At 40.2% G+C, this 24,604-nt stretch overlaps 1 long non-coding RNA gene across 1 annotated transcript; it reads left to right on the top strand.

The window, feature by feature from the left end:
* Positions 1–1,612: 1,612 nt before the first annotated feature.
* On the top strand, positions 1,613–9,010 carry LOC124103229 (uncharacterized). The gene is made up of 2 exons (XR_006855136.2): positions 1,613–2,971; positions 4,197–9,010. It is a non-coding gene; the product is annotated as an uncharacterized LOC124103229 (long non-coding RNA).
* The last annotated feature ends 15,594 nt before the right edge of the window (positions 9,011–24,604 follow it).

The raw sequence follows: 24,604 nt of genomic DNA, 5'->3' as shown, positions 1-24,604 counted from the left end.
TTAGATGATGGAGGGTTCATCAAAACAGCCTCAGCAATGGTGAGGCAGCAAGCAACTGTTTCTAAATAAAATACAAAATAGGTCTAGGGTGTTGCTAAGTGGTTGAGAGCCCCTGAGTTGAATTCCTGGTATGCAACCCCAAATGAGCTGCCTTTTACATGAAAGATGCATCAGAAGATTCCTTACAGCTGCACAATATCCCACTACTCTCCTTAGAAGCTACACACTTATTGTTCAAACTGATTTCTTTAAGGCAAGACTCAGATACTAATATTTTCTAAATAGGTCAAGCGAAATTGGTGTCTGTGGGTATCTTATGTCAGAATGTTCTAAAATTAAGCACTGGACAAATATGGGAGGTTGAAATTGAAAAGATGCTCACAGAATTCACACAAAGACCACACCACACACCAGAATCCCATGCAAGGGACTTATTTTCAGAGCATGGAGCAAATTGACAAGGCTTTCCTTCTGAAGAGAGCTTGTAGGCACTTCAGAGCAATTTTTTAGCCTGCACGAGGAATTTCACAAGCATGCTTTAGGAGTTATGTCATAGGTTTTGGGGGTGTTGACCCTTTAGCAGGCACATGTTCTCATGCGAGGCTAAGAAGCATTGTCTCAGGATCTCTAGACAAAATGACTCCTGAATCAAAACTTAGAAATCCCTAGATAAAAATTACTGCCAACCTAAGGTGGAAGCTCTGATGCAAATACTCATATGATATCAATAGAAATGAGGACCCAAATTACTGTAAAATTTTCAGTGGGGAATCTGACCTCAGACACTGTGATAAGCGAAACCACAGTTGGAGATTAAACACTGCTTTACTGACATCTGGTTTATTGATTCAACCCAAACAGAAAAGTTCTAAGGCTACTGGTTAATATCTATGTAAATCAGGTTATTAAAAATGCACTGTTATTCATATTGCTATTGACCTTCAAGTTCACTATGTAGTTTAGCTCTTGTGATTAAACTTCCCTGTAGTTTAAATCAAGTCAAATCTCATTTTCCTTCACATCAGGACAAAGAATTTTTCTGGAACGTTTGAAATGCTTTTACAGGTCATTTTAATAAACAGTCTTACATATGAAAAAAATCCTCAATTGTGAATCCATTACATTTTTTTAAAAAAAAATCTTTAATTTGGATACATTAATTATACAATTTTATTTAAAAGAGAGTCATTATTTTTAATATCACCTAATTTTTTCCTGTTTTTTTTTCTAATGTGGAAAGCTCACAAGAATAAAGTATTTAAAAAATTGCTCTCCAATTCTTTGAGAAAAAGAAAACTACAAATAAGTCATCCCTTCCAAATGAAACATATATAAAATAAATGATCTTGTTGAAACTGGAGTTTTCAGATGAAAATAAATTCCCCACTTCACCAATCTTGTCTGGGATCTTGTCTCAAAAATTTTTTTTTTTTTTTTTTTTTTTTTTTTTTTTTTAAAGAGAGAATTTTTTTAATATTTATTTATTTTTTAGTTCTCGGCAGACACAACATCTTTGTTTGTATGTGGTGCTGAGGATCGAACCCGGGCCGCACGCATGCCAGGCGAGCGCGCTACTGCTTGAACCACATCCCCAGCCCCTTGTCTCAAAAATTTTGAAAAATAAAATCTCTGGACACTCAAACAAGGAAAGAGTAAACAGAATAGAATTTATTTAAGCAAGAGGAAACAGAACTCTCATAATGTAGAAGAGAGCATAATAAAAGAAGAACTCATTTTGGTGTGCCAGCTTTGGAGTTTATATATGGTTTTGGGCAGAACAGGGGCAAAATCCATTAAAAATAGATATAGAAAAAGGTATCCTGGCTATCATCTGGGTTCACTTCCATTCTTTATCCCATCCACCTTCCCATAACTTCCATCTGGCTTCACACCTGGGACAAAGTGTTTGGGTGAAGGCATACCCACAAGTGAGCCTTAAGGGTTTTTACATTTGAAATAGGGCTTAATGGTTTTCTTAAACATATCTATCCATTAGCCTTCAGGTGTGGTTTAATGTTGTCCATTATAGAGCTGTCTTGTCATTTTACTATCTATTCTTTATTATCTTCATTTAAAGTGAGCAGGGAACCTTGGATTTGAGAATTTGAAAAGATAGCTTGGATTTATTCTCAGAACAATGGAGAGCTTAGCTGGGGTTCTGGATATCAGATAGGAGTTCTGGATATCAGAAAGCTATTCTGGATTTGAGATACTCTTTACCCTACATTTGGAAATCACAGGATACATAAAGATGGCAAGTTTAAAGCCAGCCTCAGAAACAGTATTGTGCTAAGCAACTCAGTGAGATCTTGTCTCTAAATAAAAAATATAAAAAGGGCTGGGGACATGGGTCAGTATATAAACACTCCTGGTTTGAATTCCTGACACAAACACAAACAAACATACAAACAAAAAACCTCAGGAGGAGCAAGAACAGGGATTCTAAAAACTAGAGCTTATAATATGCAGAAACCCAGATAATAGAGTTGAGGTCGTCTCCTGACGATTATTCCAGTCTTCACCACACAATCTGTGGACATGCTGGGCTCTTTCACACAGAAGCCCAAATAGAAATCCAAAAAGGTGCTGAAAACACAATACAACGATGGAACAGAAGGCCTGGGGTCTTAAAGGCTGATCTGAGATCCACTAGACTAGTCTGAGAAAACTGAAAACTGAGCTGCAACAGAGAAACCCTCTGACCCCCCAAAACTGGAGGGAAATCTGAGGAGTCCCTGGCCACCACTTCCAATTCCCGCCATTGCCAGTCTCGCTGGCTTTGAGCATTCTCCCTACCCAGCCTTAAAATAAAAATGCACACATACTATTTCCTGTCTTTCAGTATGCTTAGTGTTCCCTCAATATTTTTTTTTTCTTTTCAGCTCCTGTGTAGTGCAGAAACCTGGGGCTCCTGATCTAGGACTGGAAGCAGAGAAATGGATTCAAAGAATGGCATACTCCTAAAACAAAGGTAAAAGATGATTGTGGAAGCCCTCCCCATTATCACTGGATGTGTGTGGATTGAACAGTTCTTAACTAAGAGACCTATTGGAAAGAGATACGGCACTGTCTCAAACTGAGCCTGGTATGTCTACTGTTGGAGTGACAGTAAATTGCATCCAACCCAGAAATAAATCAAGTCAGCAAGACAGTTTCTTGACTGCTCTATTTTTGTTGATAAAAGACTGGGGATCAGCCACATGTGCTCAAGCATTCCAGTAATCTCAGCAACTAGAGAGGCTGAAGCTGGTGGATGGAGAGTTCAAATCCAGCTACAGCAATTTTGAAGCATTAAGCAACTCACTGAGACACTGTCTCTAAATAAAATACAAATAGGCATGGCTCAGTGGTTATGTGCCCCTGAGTTCAATTCCTAGTAGAAAAAAAAGCAGGTGATAAGACTTATAGATACTCCCTACAGAGCTCCATGATAACGGAGAGATAGATGAATGGATAGATAGATTGATAGATAGATAGAAAAATTAAATCATTATCTATAAGACACCATCTGTTTTCCATATGACTTCTGTGGAACTTGTGACTGAATCTTGACATCCAGCCTATAGTAAGTGGGTTTGATTTATAATAAATTATTCTAAAACTTATTAGCTCACTCAACCCTTGAGCCACATCCTGAGCCCTATTTCTTATTTTATTTAAATAAAGAGCCTTACTGAGTTGCTTAGAACCTCACCCTTGCTGAAGCTGGCATTGGATTTATGATCCTCCTGCCTCAGCCTCCCAACACACTTGGATTAAGGAGTGCAACAGTGCACTCGGCTCTGTTCACATTTTTAATGCCAGCATTTCCTCTTTGCATTATCAATTCTTTTCACGTACATTTCAAATGGATGCAGTGTTTCTAATTTTTCTCCAAGAACTGGATGGCAATTTAAAGACTTTTCTTTCTTTTTGTAAACATTTCATATTAGAAAAAACCAGAAAAGTGGAACTTGACAATTTGAAAAATAACAACAATGTGTCTCTTCTCCCTTTTTCTTCCCAGGAACAGATAACTTATCACAATGTCTTATTTGAAATACCTTTTTGAAAAGTTTTCTGTGTGATGTTTCCTTATCCTAACTTCCCATATTGACCTAATTATGGATTTAATAACTGCATTCTACAAGGTTTAAACAGACACCATGTCTAAAGTCTGCTGGAGTGTCTCATGAATATGGGTCTTTGCCTTCTAGGGAATAGTATGAAGTAGGGACTGAGGGCACTCAAAGGAGTCTCTGGAAGCCCTGAAGCTGGCAAGGATCTTTTAGTGAGACAGAGCTGGAATCTCCTGGGAAAATGAGGTAATGTGAAGACAACCCCATCTTCAAATGCAGGTTTTTTTTTTTTCAATCAAGAAATAAAGTTTTCAAACTTATCACTCAGATTGAAAGGCAATGAGTTTATTAGATGTGATGTGAAGCAGGGAAAAGAGGACACTCTGAAGGAAGACAGAATGTCTTCTCTGAAAAGATAATAGCATGACTCTCTTGTACTCCAGTATTATTGATCTAAGAAAATATTCCAAATAGTTCTGCCCAGGTAAAATTCTTGGCTTTGGACTAACAGAAGGATAACATCAAACTCTCAAGTATCCACTGCCATGAAAACTTTAGATTAATTAAGATAATTTTCACCATTTGTAATTGAAATCTTTTTTTTTTTAATTTTTTATTGTTGGTTGTTCAAAACATTACAAATTTCTTGACATATCATATTCCACACTTTGATTCAAGTGGGTTATGAACTCCCACCTTCACCCCATACACAGATTGCAGAATCACATCAGCTACACATCCATTGATTTACATATTGCCATACTAGTGTCTGTTGTGCTCCCCTGCCTTTCCCATCCTCCACCCTCCCCCCTCCCCACCTCTCCCCTCCCCTCCCCTCCTCTCTCTCTACCCCCTCCACTGTATAACCCTGAGGGTCAACTTCCATTTCCATGCAATTTCCCTTCTCTCCCCCTTTCCCTCCCACCTCTCATCCCTGTTAAATGTTAATCTTCTTCTCCTGCTCTTCGTCCCTTCTCTGATCTCAGTTACTCTCCTTATATCAAAGAAGACATTTGGCATTTGTTTTTTAGGGATTGGCTAGCTTCACTTAGCATAATCTGCTCTAATGCCATCCATTTCCCTGCAAATTCTATGATTTTGTCATTTTTAATGCAGAGTAATACTCCATTGTGTATAAATGCCACATTTTTTTTATCCATTCATCTATTGAAGGGCATCTAGGTTGGTTCCACAGTCTTGCTATTGTGAATTGTGCTGCTATGAACATCGATGTAGCAGTGTCCCTGTAGCCTGCTCTTTTTAGGTCTTTAGGGAATAGACCAAGAAGGGGAATATCTCAGCAAAAGAAACAATAAGAGAGGTAAATAGGGAGCCTACACCCTGGGAACAAATCTTTACTCCTCACACTTCAGATAGAGCCCTAATATCCAGAGTATACAAAGAACTCAAAAAATTAGACAATAAGAGAACAAACAACCCAATCAACAAATGGGCCAAGGACCTGAACAGACACTTCTCAGAGGAGGACATACAGTCAATCAACAAGTACATGAAAAAATGCTCACCATCTCTAGCTGTCAGAGAAATGCAAATCAAAACCACCCTAAGATACCATCTCACTCCAGTAAGATTGGCAGCCATTATGAAGTCAAACAACAACAAGTGCTGGCGAGGATGTGGGGAAAAGGGTACACTTGTACATTGCTGGTGTAATTGAAATCTTAACAATAATCTCTTACAGATTTTATGATTAGTAGAAATTATCCTTACTTCCCTTAGTTTCAGAATCTGGTCTGTACAGAGTCACAAAATCTTTCCTTAAGGGTAACTTGGCTTCTTCTTATAAACATTATTTTGAAACTTCATTTTTTCTGCAGATAACCATTTGTTAAGAAATGTTACATAACCTGTCCAGTTAAGCCAGAAAGGGTGCAAGTAAATTGTTTCAGGTAAAATAAAGCATGAGGTAAACATTTTGGGCCTATTTACTTTTTATTTATGGGACTGTGTATTGAAACTAGAGGTAGTCAACAACTGAGCTACATCAACAGCCCTTTTTATAAATTTTACTTTATTTAGAGACAAGTTCTCACTATTTTGCTTAGTGCCTCACTGATAAGTTGCTGAGACTGGCTCTTAACTCATGATTCTCTTGCCTCACCCTATAAATCTAATGGTAATATAGGCATGGGGCACCATGCCCAACCTACCACTTATCTTAAAGGTACTTCAATTTTTATTACAAGGCTCTGTGAATAATACTATCATGAAAATGGAAGTGCAATGTATTCTATGATGTAATGACTCTAATTTGTTTACATCCATATTCAAAATTACTAGTACTGGATCATTTTATTTAACTATATTTTTATTTTAACTTTTTGAAGAACCTGAATACCATTTTCTAAAACAGCTTTATTTAATTTATATTCTCACCAACATTTTTACAACTGATTATTTATATCTATGCTCATATATTCTGGAGTATCTACTATTTTTTCCATTTTTGTTTCTTCTTCTAAATATTTATTTATTTATTTGTCAGAGACAGACAAATTCCTTTTATTTTATTTATTTATTTTATCTGGTTCTGAGGCTTAAACCAGTGACTTTCATGTATTAGGCAATTGCTGTACAACTAAGCCAGAACCACAGCCACTATCTTTTGGATTTTTTTAGAAGGTATTCTGACAAAACTACAAAGGGTGTAGGATTTTGCCATTTGACTGATGCATTAAATTGCTGATACTAGCTTGTCAGAATTTAGGCTGTCAAGTAGCCAGAGGCAGAGTGTGCTTTAAATACTTTCTCTGATCAATGGGGGATCATTAATTTTTAACACATTTCTAACACTACTGCTGGGAATTTTAGTCCTTAGATGTAGTTACACACAATGCAAATCCAATTGTTTGCTATGTATGAAGATTTGCACATGCTCAATCTCCTTTGCTTATAGATATTGGAAGTTTAGGATAAAATTTCTTCAACAGAAGTTGCTAATGTTAGACACTCAGTGCATGGAGAAACTTTTTTTTTCTGGAAACAATTGGTAGGCTTAAAATTATTATTGGGGTAAACAAGGGTAGGTCAGGGCTCAGAAAGTGCTCAAGTTACACTGAGTCTATCAGTGGTTTGCTTAATTTTACCTCTTGAACCCAGAATTAAATCAAAAGAAAAGCAAATTTTCCAGCAACAGAAGTAAGAAAACCACTGGTAAGTCTATTCTTGGAACAAACTGACACCTTTGAGATTTAACTTCTCTGCCTTCAGGTTGTGAAACACATGAAAAGACTTACTTGTTCATAGAAGACCACCACTTTGTCATTTTTATACTTATATATCACTTCTTCTATAACCAATGAATAAATTAATGTAGAAATTACAGAAATATTTAAAGTCGCTTTTATATATCTTGATAGCCCTCTATTCAAGGTGTCCCCTGACTTTGGGGGAATTTTGTCCCAAATATGTGGCACTTCACTCGACAATTCAAATATCCAGGTCTACTCCACCTTTTTCCTACTCATTTCACTGTAGTTATTTTCTTTATTGTCCAATGTACCTACATCTCTGAATTCATTCATGACTTTGTCAAATAAGGATCCATAACATAAGTATATGTGTATTCGGTGTATCAGTAAAGGGAGAGATGGTTAGAAGCTTCACATTCTGCTATATTTCTGTTATGTTTCAGTTGTTAGGTGTCCCCCAAAAGCTCCCCTGTTAGACAATGCAGGGAGGTTTGGGATACAAATGATTGGGTTATAGCCTTAATGTCATCAGTGAATTAATTCCTGAATAAATTACCTGTGTGGTAACTGAAGTGACAATGTGTCGCTGAAGGAAGTGGGAATTGGGCATGTGGCTTTGAAGTATAAATTTATGTATTTACTCAAAACAGAGAATCTGTCTCTTCTTCCTAGTCATCATGAGAGTTTCTTCCCTCTGCTACACCCTTCTGCCATTAAGTTCTGCCTCACCTTGAGCCCTAAGGAATGGAGCAGTCTTCTATAGACAAAGACCTCTGTAAAGCTAAGCCTGCAAATAAAATTTTATTCCTCTACAATTTCTCTGGTCAAGTTCTTTAGTCACAGTGGTAAAAAAAAAAAAAAAAATAAAGCTGACTAAAACAACTTCTAATTTCATCTCACCTTAACATCTTCTTTTTGTGATGAGTTTGAACATTACCTTACATATTCTGCACACAAAGTTTCAGGAAACTGTAATCCTAGCCCAAACATATAACTTTCTATTTTTAATTTATTTATTAATTTATTTTTCACATAATAAGTTACAGTTAATCTTGGGTATTGCAAATTTCATAAGAGAACTTATGTAATATTTTCGAGACATACAATTAAGATTTTTTATTTAAAATATTTTATTTCTTCTGCATTCACTCACATTCTTTTATAATCTAATATTTAAAAATTTATTCTAATTTCTTATATATGATGGCAGAATTCATTTCAGTTCATAATACACATATATGGCACGATTCTTTATATCTCTTGTTATACACAACATAGAGTCACACCATTTGTGTCTTCATACATTTACTTAGGGAAATGGTATGTTTCTTTTTCCACCGCCTTTCCTATTGCCATGTCCCCTTCCTCCTCCCCTCTGCCCTATCTATAGTTTCTCTATTCCTCCCGTCCTCCTCCTTCCTCTCAATTTTGAATCACAATCTTTATATCAGAGAAAATATTCAGCATTTGTTTTGTTGAATATTGGCTTACTTCACTTATTAGATTTATATTCTCCAACTCCATCCATTTATCTGAAAATGCCATGAATGTATTCAATTGTGTATTAATGTGCATTTTATTTATCCATTATTCTACTGAAGAGCATCAGAGCATACTACAAGGATACAGCTAAATCAATATTTATAACAGCACAATTCCAAAAATGCTTAAAACCACCAGATTATAATATTTATTTTTCTAAAGATCTTATGTACAGATATTAAAATTCTACTTTACACAGTTTTATGAGCATTGTGGTTATTGAAGATATTGAATGTTTCTTTAGATATTTGTAATCAGGTATACAATTATCTGTTCTAATAAAATTGTTTCTAAAATAAAAATTTTAAATGGAGAAGCCAATAAAATCAAAGTCTGGCCTCATAATTTATTAGGTATAAGAGTTTGTAAAATATGTTTTATATATATCTTAGGTTTTCTCACTTAGTAACTCTATAAACTATGATAAATCAACTAAGTATTCTGGGAATCTCAGTTTTATCATCTGTCAATCATTAATAATTTCTCTCAGAGTTTCTGTAAAGTTTGATAGTGCCCAATATTATTTTCCTTATTTATATGGGATTAAATAATTTTTTAGACTTCACTAAAGTAAAGTGGCCCTTAAAAACAGCAAATGCTCAATGTATTGTAGACATGTAGTATTTATAGTAATTAAATGAGATCAGAACTTCATGAGGCTTGGTTTGTTTATTTCATGATTACAATTTTATGAACAGAAAATAAGACTATGTTTTTATACCATGAAGAAGGCCTCATAGCACAACAGGTATAAACTACAGTCACTCATCTCTATGAAGACCCAATATCAAATCCATTTTTTACCTCTACTACATTTGAAAGAAGATATATCATTACATCAAAACTGGTATATAAGATGCAACCCTACTAAGAGGGAAGCACTAAGCACAAGGAATCCTTAGCACCATACATGATAAGGAGAAATCTAGGACTGAATAAAAGAGAAATCTGCTGGCATTAGGACCTGTATCAACTCAGGTGGTGTAGCTGACCCCAAAGAAAAACCAAAGCATGAGTTTTGGGGTTTAGAGAAAAGTGTGCATCAGGCTTAATTGTTCTAAGGCAAAGAGGCAATGTAAACCATAAATGTAACTATGTAGTCATGAATCACAATGAAGAGAGGGACAGAAAAACAGGCCAAAGAACAGACTTAAAGAAGAGAATAGAGTTGTTAATTCACGATAGAAGGCTTGACAATCCTTACCAAAGGAATGAAGATTTACAGAGATTGTCCTTCCTGGAAATAATTTGTGGAAGAAGAGGGTTTTGTGTTTCTGGAAAGAACTTCAGTAGAAAATATAAAATAAGAGAATGAATAGCAAAAGAATAAAGGTCAAGGAATGAATCTAGAGTCCAGTAAGATGCTAACTTAAAACTTTTTATCCTGTTTCTCATGATGTCATTGAGAATTAGTTTGTTTATTTTGAGACTAGATCTTGCAAAATTGCTAAGATTGGCTTTGAGCTTGTGATCCTCATGCCTCATTCCGTATAGTCACTAGTATTACAGACATTCACCACCATACCTGGTCTGAAATTTTTATCCATTTATTTATTTATTTTACTGATTTATTTTTTATATATCAGGACTCCTTCTGACAGTGTTTGTATTTCTTTTTTCAAATGCTTTTAATGGAATTTGTACCTTATACCCCAAATAACCTAAAAATTCACTATTTACTTAAATATGATATCACCTTGGCTGTTACTGGAAGCATGACTCTACAGTTCTTGAAATGACTTTCTAAGTATGGTTAATCATAATGCTGAGACACTTAAATTGTTTCTTAAAAATTTAGAGAAGATTTTGGCACATTAAATGTATATTTTAATTAGATTCAACAGCATTGGAAAATATGCCCTAGAGATTGTGTTTTTGTCCACTAGGGGTAATGTTTTAGACCTTATATTTGACAAAATAAATGTTCAGAATCTTCACATCTCAGTGACTTTAAAATCAATCAATATTTGTAAACCACATTAAAAAGTCTAATGTGAACAAAAGCTCATTATCAGGAAACTCTCTTAAATGACTCATGTCTGAGATGTGTCTCAGAACTAAGGGGTCCTTGCACTTCAAGAGTTTAATAGATGGCTTTTCCTCTAAAGTTTGTGAGTATCACAAGAGTATATATTCTCAGGAAAATGCCCACCTTAGTCTTCCAGGCCTTAAAAACCTCCACTTTTTTATGGTGTGCTGTAAACAGGCATAAGCCTTCAGAGTTAGTTTTCCCCTTCAGCACATTTGTCTGGGCTACTTTCCATCTTGAAGGCTGTTTACCATCATAAAATATACTCACAAAGTTATATTATATATGAAAAAAAACTTGAATTTTATTTACCTTGCCTCTTTGGATAACTCAGATATCTTTTAAAAAGTGATAGATTTTTATGAATAATTCTACATGAATTATAAATGACAAAGCAAATTTCACAGAATAAAATTATAATAAAAACAGCATGAATTATTTTGCCTTGACAAATATTACCAAATGAGAAAGAAAATTAAATTATTTTGAATATTTAACATTTAAAATTATTTTATTTAAAATTTTATGGCAGATAAGGTAATTTTAAAACTAAGTTTCCTTATCAGAATACACAATTAAAATTTTACTAACTTAAAGATTATTTCCTTTCAAACATGAGTTCAATGAATCATACCTCACAAGGTGCAAAACTCAAAAAATAAGGCAGAGACTTTGTATATTAAAAACAAGAAAAAAAATATTTCTTAGAAGCCTAATTTAAAACCTGGAAGATAACAATGAAAAGATTCCTCAGACAGAAAACATACAAGATTAGTCTGGTGAATAAATTCTCTCAACCAAGTTTTAAAATGAGAAAAAAAAAAAAAAAAACAGAAAATGGAAGAGAAGAAAGAAGACATAAAAAAATAAAATTTCCTACTGCTGAGTATAAATATTAATCTTCAAAGAGCCTAAATTCTTCCAGAAAGAAAAAAAAAAAAAAACTGTGTTAAATAAAGGTTCCTGTTGGTAAAGATCATACCCAAAGTGCTTCTCTTTTGGGAGTTCAGGTCTATGATTCACTGAATGGCGGGGACTCTGAATGGTGTGCAAACCATCACCTCCAAACCCTATGAAGGGCACAAACATTGAAAGGAGCATCCCCTTACCTTTGAAGTGGCACAGATTCTCAGCCAATAAAAATGTAACAGCCCACTCCCCTTTGCTCCCTCTCACCTCGTGTTCATCCCATAAATACCAACACCCTGCTTATGCTCTCTCTCTCACTCAACCCCCCCTTCCCTTCTGTGATCAGCCACTGCACTCCGGTAATAAAATCTTGGAGAGGTAAATGGTTGTTTGGCTTGTTAAGTCTCACCAGTGCCCTGCACCTCTCTGACCAAAATGCTCTTCCCATTCTCTTCCGTATATGCTCAGAGTTATAAAAGCAACAAGATTTGTTGCTTCCATATCCAGAGAATTCAGCTGCCTCCATTACCCTCAAACCAGGCAAATACATCTACTTTTCTTCCCCAAGAGAAAGATTCCCCCCAAACCCTAAAGTTGGAAGGACTATTAGAAGTAGTCCTTTGTACATCCAATGCTGCAAAACTCCAAGAGGGAGGAAGGCAAGTAACCCCCTGGATTCATATTTCTAGGTTAAAACTGGCAGCATGCCCTCCAGAAGACAATCTCACCACAGATCCTAACATTACAGGACCTCCACAATACCTAGATTTACCTATAAGGTATCCCCAGATAACCCTCTCAAGATCCATTTTTTTCCCAGTCATGCACAACTTGCCCTTCCATTCTGGAGGAGAAGAACACACATAAGCATGGGGTTCCCAATAGGATCTAGGAACCCACAACAACACAGTACACCCACACTCTTTTTGGACCTATGTCTACTGACTTTATACCTGCTAACTCTCTTTCAAAGCATAGTGCAGGGAAGGCTAAACCCTGTGCTCTTCTGTCCCATGAACTGTAGCCAAACTCCTTCTAGGGGGAGTTTTAAATTCTTCAATGAAACCCCTCCAAAGAACTGTTTTCATGGTGATCCACAGGCCTGTGAACATAATAACAATAAATATTGTATGGCCATTTGTAAAAGCCCGGGCCCGGCTCTCCCCATTCCATGTCCAAGTGTCTGGAAACTCAACAGGAAGCATTGCTGAAAGATGATGATTGATATACCCAATTGGCTGCCTGGCAAAAAGAGTCAAAGATCCTCTTCTCTCTCTTAAACTTGTCAATATCTCTCTTAATATGTTAAAGACTACTAATAATACAAACTATGTATAGGGATGTTGGCTGTGTTTTCAGGATAGAACTGAATCCCCAAAACTAATAACAAACCCGATAAATCTTTCTTTGGTTAAACTCAAGGAGAACTCTTCAACTCAAGACACCACAGTCAAACTCTCAGTAGTCCCTCTCTACAAGGCTGCTCCATTATGTTTTCAGTCATCGGGGAATGAACCAGTAGGAAAGTTACCTGAGAATCAATGTCAACAAACAATCTCTATATCGAAAAGTAATAAGGGCCACTGCTCAGTCTACGAGGCATCACTTTCATGTCTGACAACTGTATACCACTGTCTGCCCCCTGACTGGCAAGGCACATGTACTCTTTTTCTCTTGTTTCCCTATGGAGACATAGTTACAGGAGATACAGAAATACCAATCCCTCTCATGACACATATAAGACCAAACGTGTGATGTAATTCATGTCTCTCCTCACTACTTTAGGAATTATAACAGGCTTGACAACGGGTACAGTGGGTTTGACTACCTCCCTCACATACTATAATTAATCAATTGTCCATATAATTGGTAATAGATGACCTCGAACAGTGACTGAGTACATACTTACCCTCCAAAATCAATTAGATTCCCTAGCAACAGTAGTCCTAAAATACTGCCAAGGCTTGGGAGAAAGGAGGCCTCTGCCTGTTCTTACAGGAGAAATGTTGTTTTTATGTTAATCAGTCAGGGATACTGAAAGATAAGAATAAACAGCTACAGGAACAACTAGAAAAAAGAAAGCAGCAATTGGCACAACAAACTTATTGGGGCCTCTTCACAAACCCCCTCATCTGCTGGATTCTCCCAATGCTCGGACCTCTAGTTGGGGTCTTTTTATTTTGTGCCTCCCTTCCTTGCATTTTAAAATTCCTTCAAGGACAAATTAACAAAATCTCTAACCAAACTTTCAACAGTTACTCCTCAGGGATTACCAGCTACTTGCCAACGAGTTGGATGACACTCACGTCCACTCATTCCAAAAAACTTCTAGCAAGTGCTGAAAGATGAAGATACCAAATGACAACTCCACCAAAGGACCATCTCTGCCCCACAATTCCAAAGAAATAAGCCCTTGGGTTTTTTTTTGTTGTTGTTGTTGTTGTTGTTTTTTAACATTTATAAGGCTTTATTAATTAAGAAAAAGCCTAAAGGAAACAAATGGCAAAATGTTAAGGTGTATTAAAGCTGGGTGATGGATATCATTGTTTTTTTTTTTTTTATTGGTTGTTCAAAACATTACAAAGCTCTTGACATATCATATTTCATACATTAGATTCAAGTTGGTAATGAACTCCCAATTTTTCCCCAAATACAGATTGCAGAATCACATCGTTTACACATCCACATTTGTACATAATGCCCTATTAGTAACTGTTGTATTCTGCTGCCTTTCCTATCCTCTACTATCCCCCCTCCCCTCCCCTCCCATCTTCTCTTTCTACCCCATCTACTGTAATTCATTTGTCTCCATGTTTATTTTCCCATTCCCCTCACAACCTCTTATATGTAATTTTGTATAACCATGCGGGTCTCCCTCCATTACCATGCAATTTTCTCTCCCTTTCCCTCCCACCTCATGTATCTGTTTAAAGTTAATCTTTTCTTCCTGCTCTTCCTCCCTGCTCTGTTCTTAATTGCTCTCATTATATCAAAGAAGACATTTGGTATTTGTTTTTTAGGGATTGGCTAGCTTCACTAAGCATAATCTTCTCTAGTGCCATCCATTTCCCTGCAAATTCCATGATTTCGTCATTTTTTAGTGCAGCGTAATACTCCATGGTGTATAAATGCCACATTTTTTTTATCCATTCATCTATTGAAGGGCATCTGGGTTAGTTCCACAGTCTAGCAATTGTGAATTGTGCTGCTATGAACATCGATGTGACAGTATCCCTGTAGTACGCTCTTTTAAGGTCTTCAGGGAATAGTCCGAGAAGGGCAATAGCTGGGTCAAATGGTGGTTCCATTTCCAGCTTTCCCAGGAATCTCCATACTGCTTTCCAAATTGGTCGCACCAGTTTGCAGTCCCATCAGCAATGTACAAGAGTACCCTTTTCCCCACATCTTCTCCAGCACTTGTTGTTGTTTGACTTCATAATGGCTGCCAATCTTACTGGAGTGATATGGTATCTTAGGGTGGTTTTGATTTGCATTTCTCTGACTGCTAGAGATGGTGAACATTTTTTCATGTACTTATTGATTGATTGAATGTCCTCCTCAGAGAACTGTCTGTTCAGGTCCTTGGCCCATTTGTTGATTGGGTTATTTGGTATCTTATTGTCTAATTTTTTCAGTTCTTTGTATACTCTGGATATTAGGGCTCTATCTGAAGTGTGAGGAGTAAAAATTTGTTCCCATGATGTAGGCTCCCTATTTACCTCTCTTATTGTTTCTCTTGCTGAGAAAAAACTTTTCAGTTTAAGTAAGTCCCATTTGTTGATTCTTGTTATTAACTCTTGTGCTATGGGTGTCCTATTAAGGAATTTGGAGCCCGACCCCACAACATGTAGATCGGACCCAACTTTTTCTTCTATCAGACGCAGAGTCTCTGATTTGATATCTAGCTCCTTGATCCACTTTGAGTTAACTTTTGTGTATGGCGAGAGGAAGGGATTCAGTTTCATTTTTTCGCATATGGATTTCCAGTTTTCCCAACACCATTTGTTGAAGATGCTATCCTTCCTCCATTGCATGCTTTTAGGTCCTTTATCAAATATAAGATAGTTGTAGATTTCTGGATTAGTCTCTATGTGCTCTATTCTGTACCATTGGTCCACCCACCTGTTTTGGTACCAGTACCATGCTGTTTTTGTTACTATTGCTCTGTAATATAGTTTGAAATGTGGTATCGCTATATCGCCTGATTCACACTTCCTGCTTAGAATTGCTTTTGCTATTCTGGGTCTTTTATTTTTCCATATGAATTTCATGACTGCTTTATCTATTTCTACAAGAAATGCTGTTGGGATTTTGATTGGCATTGCATTAAACCTATAGAGAACTTTTGGTAATATCGCCATTTTGATGATGTTAGTTCTGCCTATCCATGAACAGGGTATATTTTTCCATCTTCTAAGATCTTCTTCTATTTCAATTTTTAGGGTTCTGTAGTTTTCATTGTATAAATCTTTCACCTCTTTTGTTAGGTAGATTCCTAAGTATTTTATTTTATTTTATTTTATTTTTGAGGATATTGTGAATGGAGTGTTTTTCCTCATTTCCGTTTCAGAAGTTTTGTCGCTGATATACAGAAATGCCTTTGATTTATGCATGTTGATTTTATATCCTGCCACTTTGCTGAATTCATTTATTAGTTCTAGTAGTTTTTTTGTAGACCCTTTTGGGTCCTCTAGGTATAGAATCATGTCATCCGCAAATAGTGATAATTTAAGTTCTTCTTTTCCTATTTTTATGCCTTTAATTTCTTTCATCTGTCTAATTGCTCTGGCCAGTGTTTCGAGAACTATATTGAATAGAAGTGGTGATAGAGGGCATCCCTGTTTTGTTCCAGATTTTAGAGGGAATGCCTTCAATTTTTCTCCGTTGAGAATGATGCTAGCCTGAGGCTTAGCAGAGATAGCTTTTACAATGTTGAGGTAAGTTCCTGTTATCCCTAGTTTTTCTAATGTTTTGAACATAAAGGGATGCTGTACTTTGTCGAATGCTTTTTCTGCGTCTATTGAGATTATCATACGGTTCTTATCTTTAAGTCTACTGATGTGGTGAATAACACTGATTTCTATATATTGAACCATCCTTGCATCCCTTTCATTGTGTCCCAGGGATGAATCCTACTTGATCATGGTGCACAATTTTTTTGATATGCCTTTGTATCCGATTCACCAGAATTTTATTGAGGATTTTTTCATCTAGGTTCATCAGAGATATTGGTCTGTAGTTTTCTTTCTTTGAGGTGTCTTTTTCTGGTTTTGGAATCAGGGTGATGTTGGCCTCATAGAATGAACTTGGCAGAGCACCCTCTTTTTCTATTTCCTGAAATAACTTGAAAAGTATTGGTATTAATTCTTCTTTAAAAGTTTTGTAAAACTCCGCTGTATACCCATCCGGTCCTGGGCTTTTCTTGGTTGGTAGTCTTTTGATTGCTTCTTCTATTTCGTCTATTGATATTGATCTTTTTAAGTTGTGATTATCCTCCTGACTCAGTCTGGGCAAATCATATGACTTAAGAAATTTATCAATGTCTTCACTATCTTCTATTTTATTGGAATATAGGTTTTCAAAATAATTTCTAATTGTCTTCTGTATTTCTGTAGCATCTGTTGTGATATTGCCTTTTTCATCCTGTATGTTAGTAATTTGAGTTCTCTCTCTTCTTCTCTTCGTTAGCATGGCTAAGGGTCTGTAGATCTTATTTATTTTTTCAAAGAACCAACTTTTAGTTTTGTTAATTTTTTCAATAGTTTCTTTTGTTTCAATTTCATTGATTTCCGCTCTGATTTTAATTATTTCTTGCCTTCTGCTATATTTGCTGTTGTTTTGCTCTTCCTTTTCTAGGGCTTTGAGATGAAGTGTGAGCTCATTTATTTGTTGGTTTTTCCTTTTTTTGAGGAATGACCTCCAGTAGATGAATTTCCCTCTTAAAACTGCTTTCATTGTGTCCCATAGATTCCGATATGTTGTGTCTGTATTTTCATTTATCTCTAAGAATTTTTTGATTTCCTCCTTTATGTCTTCTGTAACCCAAATTAAAAAAAAAAATTAATAAATGCAGTCTTAGAGTTTGATTAACTTCTATTCCAGTAGGTGGAGCTGTGCCCACTGGGCCAAGCTTCTCCTCTCAATAGGCAGGAACCAATCACTGTGCAGCAGCTCTTCCTCCCAGACTGGGCGAGTCTCCAATCCTGAGTGCCTGGGGCCTTCTCTTGTGTCTAGTCACTTCCCCACTTTTCCTCATGCCAGGCCCCGCTCACCAGTGACGCTCACCACAATACTGCCTACACGCCAGGTCTGCTGCTCCTGGGAGCCCTGTTTTCATGAACGCCTGGGCACTCTCCCTGTTTGCCATTCCCTCAGACCCTAAGTTTGTAGAGCTTGGAGCTGAGATCCCCCAGCGAATTTGCTTGCCCTCCAGTAGCCACGCCCTCGGTAGCTGGTGCAAGAGACCTCAGTTGTCAGCACTGGTGGGAGCGATAGCTGGGAGTTCAGCACCACGTGTCCCGCGCCACACCTGATTCCCTCAGTCTGGCTATCATGCTCACGGGAGAGCTAGGAGGGGCCCTTAAGGTTTCCCCACTGTGTGGAGAGGGATGGCTAGGGGATTACACACCTGTCACCGCTGGTTTCAATGAAGTTATCTCCTCTGCCGCGTTATGGTGATGTCAGTTCTCTGCCATGGTAGTATGCCATGCAAATGGTGACAGTTCTTTCCATTTGCTGGGTGACCAATGCAACGGGTTGGTCCTGAGTGTCTCTCCCAAGCCCCGTTTCAATCCTGTGGCCACTGCCTATGAAGGCTTGGTTGGCTTTTACCTCTGTAAGTAGAAGGGCCAACCAGTTGTTTCAGCAGGGTCGTTAGTGCTGAGTCACAGCAATTTGGCTGCAAGAAGCAGGTGAAAGGGAGCTTGAATGCAGCCGATCCTGGCTCGGTGTGTGTTCTGAGAGGCCCAGACTGTTCGCCCCAGATCCACCTCAGCTCAGCGTTGCCTAGTGATCCTGAGCAAACAGCATTTAGACAGTTTACAACTCCCTATGCCCGCACAGCTGAATAGGTCAGAGACTTGATCTCTCCAAGCCCGTCGCCATGAAGGGGTATCCCTCTTTAGGGGTGAGATCACTCATACCCAGGTGAACTGGGGAGATCAGGTAAGGCCGCACCCAGGGTCCAGAAATCACCTTCCCCTAGGTATGAGACCCCCTTGAACATGGTTCTGGGGGGAGATCAGGTACAGCTGCACCCAGGGTCCAGGGGACTCCCCCCTCTAGGGGCGTGACCACTTGAACCCATGGGGAGATCAGGTACCACTGCACACAAGGTCGAGGGCACTTTCCCATCTAGGGGCAAAACCACTGAAACTGGGTGACACGGCGAGATCAGGTTCACCCGCACACAGGATCCAGGGGACTCCCCCCTTTAGCGACAAGACCCCTTGAACTCAGGTGTCGAGATAAGGTATGGCCACACCCAGGGTTCAGGAGTCTCCCCCCTCTAAGGGCGACACCCCTGAAACGAGGTGTCATGGGGAAATCAGGTATGGCGGAAACCAGGGTCCAGGGGACTCCCCCCTCTAGGAGGGAAACCTCTTGCACCAGGTGCCGGGAGGAGATCAGGGACAGCTGCAACCAGGATCCAGGGGACTCCCACCTCTAGGAGGGAAACCTCGCCTCTAAGGGCCCTCTAGGGGCACCAGGGTTAGAGGGGGCCAGATCCCTCTAACCCTGGTGCCAGGGGAAGATCAGGTACCACCGCACCCAGGGTCCAGGGGTCCCCCTCTTTAGGTTCAAGATCCCTCAAACCCGGTGCCAAGGGGAGAACAGATACGGCCGCCCCAAGGGTCCATGGACTCCCCCTTCTAGGGGTGAGACCCTCGAACCCTGATGCCATGGGGAGATAAAGTACGGCTGCAACCAGGGTCCAGGGGACTTCCCCTTCTAGGGGAGACCCCTCGAATCCGGGTATCAGCGGAGCTCCCACTGAAACCAGGGTCGAGGGGACTCCCCACTCTAGGGGCGAGAGACCTCCAACCTGGGTGAAGAGGGAGATCAGGTAAGGCAGAACTCAGGGTCCAGGGATGCCCGCCTCTAGCAACGAAACTACTCCAAACTAGATAGCAGGGAGGAATCACGTATGCCAGCACCCATGTCCAGGGATGCCCCCCTCTAGGGTCAAGACTAATTGATCCTGGATGCTGTGGGAGGATCAGGTACAGCCGAACCCAGGGTCCAGGAGACTCCACCTGCCACAGTCCGGCTGCAGCAAAATAACCGGGGGGTGACGAGCAACTTGTGTACATTGATACAGCAGGAGTGGGAGCCATTTATTGTAGGACAGGAAGGGTATATATACATTCCACACAGCTTATCTTAATTAACATAAACTAGATACAGCAGTCAACCAATAAGGAATCTCCACATTTAATGGCTCGCTGGCCTGGCCTTACTTCACAAACCACTCCCTCTGGCAAAATGCCAGGCGCCATCTTGACTTGTTTACAGACCCTAACATCCACCTTCTAAGGGCTAAACCTCTCAAAACCCGGGTGCCGGGGGGAGATCAGTCTCGGCTGCACCCGGGATCCAGGGGACGAGACCCCTTGAACCCAAGTGTCGGAGAGATAAGGTATTGCCGCACCCAGGGTTCAGGTGGGAACCTCTAGGGTTCCACCTCAAAACAGGTGTCTTGGGGAGATCAGTTATGACCACACCCAAGGTCCAGAGGATTCCCCCTATAGAGACAAAAACCCTCAAACCCGGGTGTCGGGGGAGCTCCCGCCGCAGCCAGGTTCCAGGGGACTCCCCACTCTAGGGTCGAGACTACTCGAACTCAGGTGCTGGAGGAAATCAATTACAGGCCACACTCAAGGTCCAGGGGACTCACCACTCTACGGGCAAGACCGCTCGATGGTGGTTGCTTGGGAGAGGTCAGTTACCCCCACACCCAGGGTCCAGGGGACTCCCCCCTGTAGGGGCGAGAGCCCTCCAATCCGGTGGGGAGATCAGGTAGCACCACACATAAGGTTCAGGGAACTCCCCTTCTGAAGGGACCAGACCCTTTGAACCCGGGTGTCGGGGGGAGATAAGGTATTGTCGCACCCAGGGTTCAGGGGACTCCCCCCCTCTAGGGGCGAGACCCCTAGAACCATGTGCCATGGGGAGATCAGTTACTGCTGCACCTAGGGTCCAGGGGACTCCCCCCTCTAGGGGGGAAACCTCTCAAACCAGGTGCTGGGAGGAGATCAGGTATGGCTTCACCTAGGTACAAGTGACGCCCCCCTCTAGGGAGGAGACCCCGTGAACCCGTGTGCCAGGGGAGATCAGGTACTGACTCACCCAGAGACCAGGGATTGCCTGTCTATAGGAGCTAGACCACACGAATCCGGGTGCTGGGGGGAGAATAGGTATGGTGGCACTATGCATCCAAGGGGACGAACGCCCTGGAAACAGGTGCCGGGGGAAATCAGGTATGATGGCACTCAGAGTCCAGGGGACTCCCCCTTCTAGGGGAGAGACCGCTGAAACATGATGCCAGGGGCAGATCAGGTATGGCAGCAACCAGGATCCAGGGGTCCCCTCTTCTTAAGGGGCGAGACCCCTCAAACATGGATGCCAGGGAGAGATCAGGTACAGCCCGACCTATAGGAGCATGACTCCTCAAACAATGTGCTGGGGGGAAAGCAGGTATGGCCACACCCAGGGTCCAGGGTGCCTGCCTCTAAGGGCGAGACCCCTGGAATCCGGTGCTGAGGGGAGATCAGGTAAGGCCGTAGCCAGGGTCCAGGGTACTCCCTCCTCTAGGAGCAAGATCCCTCGAACCCAGGGAAAAATCAAGTACTGCAAAACACAGGATGAAGGGACTCCCCCCTCTAGGGACTATACCTTCAAAACCGGATGCTGGGAGGAGATCAGATATGGCCCCACACAGGGTCCAGGGGAAGGCCCTCTATAGGGATGAGATCCCTTCAACCTGGGTGCCGGGGGAGATTAGGTATGGCCTCACCTAGGGTCCAAGGGACTCCCCGCTTTAAGTGAGAGACCCCTGGAACCAGGGTACCATTGCGAGAACTGCTAATGCTGTATCCATGGTCCAGGGAACTTCCCCCTCTAAGGGAGAGACCCCTCCAAACGGGAGGGAGATCAAGTACTACTGCACCAAGTGTCCAGTGGACTCCCCGCACTAAGAGCGATACTCCTTGAACCTGCTGCGGCGGGTAGATAAAGTACGGCCATACCCAGAAGACAAGGGAATGCACCCCTCTAGGGGCTAGACCCCTCCAACCCAGGTGTCGGGGGGAAATCAGGTACGGCAGCACACAGGGTCAAGGGGACTCCCCCCCCTAGGGAAGAGACCCCTGGAGTCCGGGTGATGGGGGAGATAAGGTACAGCCGCACGAGGGTCCAGGGAAGAGACCCCTCGAAACAGATGCCAGGAAGAGATCATGTACGGTAGCTCCCAGGATCCATGGATGCCCCCTCTATGGGCCAGTCTCCTCGAACACAGATGCCAGGGGTAGATCAGATACAGCCGCAACCAGGGTCCAGGAAACAATTAAATGTATTTTTTATTTGTTCTTTTTATATATATGTGATAATAAGCATATTTTGACATACACACAGAGGATAACTTATTCTAATTAGGATCCCATTCTTGTGACTGTATATGATGTGGAGTTACCCTGGTGATGTATTCAAATACAAGGATAGGAAAGTTATGTTAATGACAGTTAATTCTACTGTCCTTCCTATTCCCCTTCCTACTCCCCTCCCTTCATTCTCCTTTGTCTAATCCAGTAGACTCATATTCTTCTATTCTTCCCCTTCCATCCTCTCATCCACATATCAGAGAGAACATTGAGCAGGTTTTGGGGGATTGTCTTATTTCATGCAATATAATAATCTCTAGATCCATCCATTTACTCCCAAATGCCATAATTTCATTCTTCTATATGGCTGAATAATGTTCCATTGTGTGTATATATACCACATTTTCTTTATCCATTCATCTGTTGAAGGACATCTAGGTTGGTTCCATAGCTTGGCTATTGTGAACTGAGCTGCTATAAACATTGATGTGGCTGAATCACTGTAGTATCCTGATTTTAAATCCTTTGGGTATAGACTGAGGAGTGGGATAACTAGGTCAAATGGTGGTTCCATTACAGGTTTTCCAAGGAATATCCATACTGCTTTCCATAGTTGTTGCACCAATTTGCAGCCCCACCAGCAATGTATGAGTAATCCATTTATTGATTCTTGATTTTATTTCTTGCACTTTAGGAGTCTAGTTGAGGAAGTCAGTTCCTAAGCTGACAATGAAGATTTGGGCCTACATTTTTTTTCTATTAGGTGCAGGATCTCTATTCTAATGTCTAAGTCTTTGATAAATGGGCTAAGGAACCGAAGAGACACTTCACAGAAGAAGAAATACAATCAAGCAACAAATATATGAAGAATGTTCAACATCTCTAGTAATTAGAGAAATTCAAATCAAAACTACTCTTAAGATTCACCTCACTCCACAGAATCCCCACTAATGTTGTACCCTTGTCCACTCAAGGGGAATCCAGGCACAATGTAAAATGGGGACTTAGAGATTGCCACAGAACACTTAAATGACACTGACACAGCACTACCAAACAGCCTGGCAAGGGCCAAGACAGTGACTCTTGTTGACTCTTGTGGGTTTACTGAGTGTCAGACCAAAACATGTGAAATGGCATGTCAGCACCATAACTAGAGCAGAGAGATCTCACATCTATGTTATGAATCTAGAGCTTTGGCACAGACAGGAATTTCAAAGTTTAAGAAACACACACTCCACCTTTTCTTCATTTAGACTCATCTGTAAGAGCTAGAGTAGTTGTATCTAGGTCTGATTTGGGGAATAAAAAGTGTTAGTACATAGTTAGTAATAGCTGCATATTTATTTTTAAATTAGATATGTGTAGAACTGTATTTGTTGTGAACATTATGAAGCCAGTACAATGGAAATTTTACATGAAAATGATAAAAAAAATCAGCAGAAGTCTGAATACATTCTTCATCCACCCCAGTGGATCATTATATGAGCCCAGTGCACATGTACCCCACTCTGGAAGCTGTGGCTGTGTGGCCTCAAATTTTCCATCAGAGAAACCAAGAAGGACCCTGCATCCTCCTACATACATAAATGGGCTAGGGGAGATTCCCAGAAACCAGCCTTGTGTCAATTGATCAGAACATCCCCTCTGTATCCAGTCCAAATGGCTATAGACCTACCTTTATGGATCAATCTGAAATAATGTAATTTGCATATGCTGCACCAGGCTTTCTTCCACAAGTATGACACAGGGTCCTAGGAGAAGAGAGAGAAGGGAAAGAGGGATTATGAGATCCTGCCACAATATTTCAGCGTGGGTGTCTTGAAGAACATCTACTGAATACATGCTATCAACCCACTAACAAAAATGCAAGAAGAAAGAACCTCATGCTGATGGAGCATATAAAAAATTCAGGAAATCCTAGCTTCTGGTCTCTAATGACAATTGTTTGGTAATTGTTTCACTTTTCTTCTCCTGCAGTTACTTGTTTTGTTTTTTGATATCAGGGATTGCACCCAGAGGTGCTTAACCACTGAGCTGCATCTCAAAATATTTTGAGGCAGGGTCTCAATAAATTGCTGAGTCTGGCTTTGAACTTGCAATCCTCCTGCCTCAGCCTCCTGAGTCACTGTGATTACAGGCATGTGCTATGAGCTTGTTCTGCTGCAGTTTCTTAGAACATGATAAGAGTTTTTGCTTGTCTAGCTGCTGAGCAGAATTTCTTTCCCCATGAAAAAATGTTTGGATGGTCACAGCTGG

Source organism: Marmota monax, unplaced genomic scaffold (assembly GCF_021218885.2).
Source record: "Marmota monax isolate L192 unplaced genomic scaffold, Marmota_monax_Labrador192_F-V1.1 WCK01_AAM20220418_F8-fsc01433, whole genome shotgun sequence".
NCBI lineage: Eukaryota > Metazoa > Chordata > Mammalia > Rodentia > Sciuridae > Marmota > Marmota monax.
Note: the sequence above shows the minus strand (reverse complement) of the source record. Positions and strands in the feature narration are given on the sequence as shown.